A 6776-nucleotide genomic window follows, 5' to 3' on the forward strand; every position below is an offset into this window, starting at 1 on the left:
GATAGGAAGAATGAGGAAGATGAGCCAGGAGATCTAGGTTGTGACCAGATTCTAGTCCTCAATTTTGAATGGGTTCTAGTTGTCTATTTGCTGTACAACCAACTTCCCCAAACTTACTGGCATAAAACAATCATTTTATTATGCTCATAAATTTGGTGGGTCAGGAATTCAGAGAGAAAACAGTGGGAATGGCTTGTCTCTGCTCCATAAAGCCTGGGGCCTCCACTGAAAACTCAGTGCTGAAGACTGGAAATACAAAAAGGCTCAAGGCTCTTCTCACGTCATTAGCTGTTGGCTAAGACCTTAGCCAAGGTTGTTGGCCAGGGTTGTTCCATGACCTGACCATGTGGCTATGTTAGCTTCCTCAATATGGTGGCTGAGTTCTAAGCACAAGTGTCCCAAAGACGTGGCATTGTACTCCACTGACTGGGGGAGTCCAAGGCCCACTCAGGTTCAAGGAGAGAGGATACAGGTTCCACCACTCGTGCAAGGAGTATCAAAGAATTAGTGACAAAAAATTACCACAGAGTCAGTAACTGAGGTCATTAAATGAAGAGGGATCTTTAATTTTATGAAAAACTAGTCTACTACCACCAAGGTGATGTTTATTGGTATACAACTTCCTCACGTAAAATGTATGAATAATACTAATTGTTCTGCCAGAGTCCCTCCTGAACCTTTCTTTTTCTCATTTCCTTTCCCCTTTCTGCACTACCTTACTTCCCTTATTTATAACTTTACATGAAAAGAGCCAACTTTAAAAGAGTCGTATGGGAGTACCTTGAAGATTTTTAGAGAAAAATAGCTATAAAATCCTAAAAAATAAATAATGAAATAACATGTAACGGAATTTTATATTGAAGAGGATTATCTTCCCAGTACCTCAATAGTTGGCTGAATCTTTTGGGCTAACATTATATATAATACTTTTAATTACACTCAGTATTATTTCAAAATTGGTACAATTTTTTAAAATGACATATTCACATTGCTCTGTGGAACCTTCTGAGGTAGGTGAACAGCTAAGCCTTCCAAGACAGATGGATACCTATGAGCAATATTTAATCTTAATTGCAAGCCAAGTTTATGTATGACATGTTCCTGGCTTGGAAAGGATGCTTACTGTGACACAACTTTGCTGAGCTAAATGGTTACAAACAGTGGAGAACAAACAGCTGCATTATTGTGAGCCAGGATTTAAATCATGCCTAAGAACACATTTGATTAGATGCTTCTCTGCATCTTCAATTGTGCCTACAAATGGTTCTTTAAAGTGTAACTCAATAATATAATTACTAGTTCAATTACATTCCAACATTCTCTATTAATTTGTTTATTCCACAAATTTTGTTGCCTAACTACCATGTCCAAGTCTTGAGCTAGTCACTGAATGCTATCAACAAACTATAGATCAAGAAGTATGTCACTTTTAGAGAGATTCCCACTTTCATGATTACTCTTTACTGGAGAAAATACCTTGGCTTTGCATGAAATTTATCTTTAGAAGCTAAAGGTCTAAGTGCATGAAAAGGTAAGAACAATATCTGGCTCAATCAGGATCTCAGTGCATGTTTCACTTCTATTCTTATTAAGGCCAAAATGCTCCCTAAAATTCTCTCAAGTTCCCATATCCCTTCTCACTGTATTTCTTGAATTAGGTCAGAGATTAGTAAAAATAGCAAAAAATATATATATTGTGGTAGAAATGATTTGGAAACTTCTACTTCTAGCATGAACCCTTTGAAACTAAATCTCCCTTGGAAGACAGCTAGAAAAACTGGACAAAAAAAAATTTTTTTTAAATTTGTTTGTAGGCATCAGGCAACTAGTAAAGGAAGGAAAGGGATCAAGATTCAAGGGAAAACAGAACCCAGAGAGGCACTGAGGCTGTTTCCCCCTGTAGTGTCTGCTGATTGAAGAAGAGAACATTGAGGGCCTTATAAACTGAGCAGTGTTTTCAAGAGCCTCATGGGACCAGGAATACAAAATTGAAGACATAAATTTGTCTGAGATTTGACGAGGAAGGCCTTGACAATCCACCATGTGTTGGTTAGGTCCTTGTCTTAAAGAACTACTTCTTGGAAGGATGAACTGGAATTAGACCAGCTCACAAAGATTTTAAAGCCTAAATTGAAATGATGTCTGAAATTGGATTAAAGTGCTCAGAGATTACTGATGCCCTAGTTTTGTGACCAAGGCTAATCTAAATTCTTTCTGGAGAAATACAGCCATTCCCTTAGGCCTTAAATTATTGTTACAATGTTTAACCTACAATTCATGTTCTGTGATTAAAATTAATCAGGATGTGAAGAGATAAGAAAACATGAAAGAAAACCAAGAGAAGCAATGTATGACCTATAAGACCTTCAAATAATAAGCTAAAAGGCACAGACTTAAAAATAAGGTGATGAAATATTCAAAAAAGATAAAAGATTAAGAATTTGTGCTGAGAACTTGTAAATTATAAAACTCAAAAATTAAAAGAGCTCAATGGATGGATGGTATAACAGATTACAGACAGCTGAAGAAAGAATTGATGAACTGGAAGAGAGGTTAGAAGGAAATATCCATACGAGGTTGTAGAGAGGGAAATACATGGAAAATTCCTAAGACACAGAGAATAGATCAAGAAAGTAAAACAGACATGCAACAGGTGTCTGAGATGGAAAGAACAAATGTGTCATATAACTGGTAAAATTTTTCAAAATTGATGACCTTCCAAAAGAAACAATGGAAGCTAAAAGATAATGCAATGATATTTTTAAAGGGCTGATGAAATATCTGCCAATCTAAACTGGTGCAGCCACTGTGGAAAACAGGAAGGAAGTTCCTCAAAAAGTTAAAAATAGAACTACCCTACAACCCAGCAATTGCATTAGTAGGTATTTATCCAAAGGATAGAAAAATAATGATTTGAAGGGGCACAGGCACCCTAATGTTTACAGCAACAATATCCACAATAGCCAAACTATGGAAAGAGCCCAGGTGTCCCTCAACAGATGAATGGATAAAGAAGATATGGTATCTATTTACAATGGAATATTACTCAGCCATCACAAAGAATGACATCTTGCCATTTGCAACAACATGGATGGAATTAGAACGTATTATGCTAAGTGAAATATGTCAGAGAAAGACAAATACTGTATTATTTCACTCATATGTGGAATTTAGAAAGCAAAACAGATGAACATAGGGGAAGGGAAGGAAAAATAAGATAAAAAACAGAGAGGGAGGCAAACCATAAGAGACTTTGAATTCTAGGAAACAAACAGGGTTTGCTGGAGGGAAGATGGTTGGGAGATGGGGTAACTGGGTGACAGGCATGAAGGAGGGCATTTGCAGCTGATGAATCACGAAATTCTACCCCTGAAACTAATAATACACTACATGTTAACTAAATTGAATTTAAATAGAAAAAAATTTTTTAAAGAAAATATCTGCCAATCTAAACATCTAAACTAACAAAAATGTCTTTTTGGAATACAAAGTTTAGATAAAGACTTTTGCTTAAGATAGAAGTAGGAGAATTAATAACGTCTGGTCTATTCCTATAAGAAATACTAATGTGTTTGTCACACAAAAGAAATGAGTCTAGAAATAAGGTTGGATAAGGAAAATAGGAGGGAAAAAAAATAAAAATTGAGTGATATCAGGAAAACAGAAGATTAGGAAGCTCCCAGATTTTGTTTCCCCATAAACCATTAAAACAAAAAGAAAAACAGCCAACCAAAAATTATACTGACCAAACTTTGTAGGTGCCTTGAAAACAATTAAAGGTGTACAGCAACCAAGCATTTCTAATCAAGAAAAAACATCTTCAGAATCATAGGGAAGCGCGGTGGTGCTTTTGCTTATCCTCCGCCCATTCCACCACCCCCCACCCCCGGCTATGATGCGGTGGTGACAAGTCTTGGTTTTCAGCACCAGCAACCCACTTCTCCATCTTGAACAAAAGGGAGCAGAACAGACCTTACTTGAAAATTGTTCGTACTCAGTTCTGACGTGATTGACTCACTCATTCTGCCTTATACACTTTGGACTATCAGTGGGGAAACTGGTGGGCACTGCTAGTAAAAGCTAGAAGGGGGATGTAAACCCCCGAGGCAAGAGATTATGGGTAGAGACATACAATATAACATCAAAGGCCCTGGGAAGAAGCTAAAGTGAGACTCTAGAAAATTAGTACATTCAAAAGCAGCCATATATACAAAGGAATTCAGAGGTCACATGCATACCCAGAAAAAAATTCATTCTCAGAAAAGTCTTGAGAAGACTTTTAAGTTTTCACCTTAGGCTGATCTCTAGGCTCAGAGGAAGTATAGCTAATCTGTAAAGGACTGTTCAGCACAGATCCCGTCTTCAGAGACAGGGAAACAAGGCTATTGTGTGTCTGTGTGTCTGTCTGTCTGTCTCTCTCTCTCTGAGAGTGTGTGTGTGTGTGTGTATTTCTGTGTGTTATTTGTTGGTTTCTAGCTTTCAAGGAAATCTCCATCAAAACATTGGCTGAACATGAAAACAGAGAACCAAATGAGCTCACATGACAAGGAACAGTCCTTCTAAAAGTAGTTTGTAAAAGCCTTAAGACAAACAAATCTTCAACAAGTTATAGCCTTCAACAATTTAAAAAAAGTAAAAAAACACAGTGAATCCTAAGGATGGGGGAGAACCTCATTTCCAGAATTACCACATTATAATAATCAAACATCTCGGAATCGTGCTGGGCCCATATAATAATCAAACATCCAGTTTTCAGCAAGAACAAAAATTCACAGGGCATACAAAGAAACAAAAAAATACACCTCATTCAAGGAATAAAATAAACTGACAGAAATCATCCCCAAGCAAGTCTAGACATCAGGCTTACTAAAAAAAAGACTTTAAAACAAAAGTATTAGGGGTGCCTAGACGGCTCAGGCAGTTAAGTGTTGACTCTTGATTTCAGCTCAGGTCCTTATCTCAGGGTGGTGAGATTAAGCCCTGTGCTGGGCTCTGCCCTGGGCCTGCTGCCTGCTTAGGACTCTCTCTCTGCCCCTCTCCCCACACAAGTGCTCTCATCCTCTAAAAACAAAACAAAAAAAGTCATACCTATGCTCAAAGGCCTAAGGGGAAAATGGACAAAGAACTAAAGGAAATCAGGATAAGAGTATATGAATGAAATGAGAATATCAACAAAGAGATAGAAAATATAAAAAGGAAGCAAACAGAACAGACATTCTAGAGTGGAAAAGTATAATAAGTGAAATGGAAAAAAAAATTCACTGCGGGGGTTCAACCACTGATATAAGTCGACAGAAGAAAAAACCTCAGTAAACTTGAATTTAGGACAATTGAAATTCTTCAGTATGATGAGAAGAAAGAAAAAAAAATGAAGAAAAATGAACAGGGCTTAAGGGACTTGTGAGACATCAGATGGATAAACATGTGCACAATGGGAGTCCCAGAAAGAGAAGACAGGAAGAAGCAGAAAGATTTTTTGAAGGAAAAACCTTAGGACAAAACTCCCCTAATATGATAAAAGATACAAACTTTTACAAATCCAACAATCTCAACAAACTCCAAGTAACAGAAACACAAAGATGCCCACGCCAACATACATTAGAATCAAACGTTCAAGGTCAAGTAGAGAGAATCCTGAAAGCAGTGAGAAGCAACATATCACATGTAAGGAATCCTTTGTAGCTCTCCCCCCACCTCATTTTATGTTACTGATGTCCCAAATACTGTGTGCTAACTAGCAAAGATTTATAGTTATTTCACACATTTGTCTTTATTATTTTAAAAAAATTTTTATTTGAGAGAGTGAGCCAGCATGAGTGGGGGGAGGGGCAGAGGGAGAGACTCTTTAAGCAGCCTTTGCTGAGCCACTCAGGTGCCCCTTGTGCATTTGTCTTTTGCATCTTGTAGAAAATGAAAAGTGAAGTTACAAACCAAGATAGCAATAATACTAACTTTCATGTTTGTCCATGAATTCATATATTCACACTGTTTCAAGTTACTGTAGAGCATCCTTTCATTGCATACTGAGGCACTCCCCTTAGCATTTCTTGTAAGCCAGGTCTGGTGGTAATAAGCTCTCAGCTTTTGTTTATTCAGAATGTGTTAATTTCTGCCTCCTCTTTTTCAAATACTTTTTTTTAAGTGGGCTCCACGCCCAGCATGTAGCCTAACATGGGACTTGAACTCACAACCCTGAAATCAAGACCTGAGCTGAGATCAAGAGCTCGACATTTAATTGACCGAGCCACCCAGGGGCCCCAAAATGTATTTCTCAGAGGGAGCTTCTCTCCCTCTGCCTTTCCTCCACTCATCCGTGCGCTCTCTTTCTCTAACAGATAACATAAAAAAAATAATAATAAAAGACAAATGTGTGAAATAATTATAAATCCTTGTTAATCAGCACACAGTATATAAAGATGTCATTTGTGACATCAATAACATAAAATGCGGAGGAAGAGCTATGAAGGAATCCAGTCTTTGTATGCAACTGAAGTTAAGTGGGTATCAATTAAAGTAGATTGCTATGACTTTAAGATGTTAGATGTAAGTCTCATTGTAACCACAGTGATTATATCTATAGAATATACACAAAAGGACATGAGAAGGGAATCAAAACATGTCATTACAAAAAAAAAAATCAACCAAACATAAAAGAAGGTGGTAATGGAAGAAATGAGACAAAAATTCTATAAAGCATATAGAAAACAAGTAGCATAATGGTAAAATTAAGGTTTCTTTAACAGTAGGCTCTTTTTAAAAATATAGATTATTTATTT

This window comes from Neovison vison, chromosome 7 (genome assembly GCF_020171115.1).
Source record: "Neovison vison isolate M4711 chromosome 7, ASM_NN_V1, whole genome shotgun sequence".
Classification (NCBI taxonomy): domain Eukaryota; kingdom Metazoa; phylum Chordata; class Mammalia; order Carnivora; family Mustelidae; genus Neogale; species Neogale vison.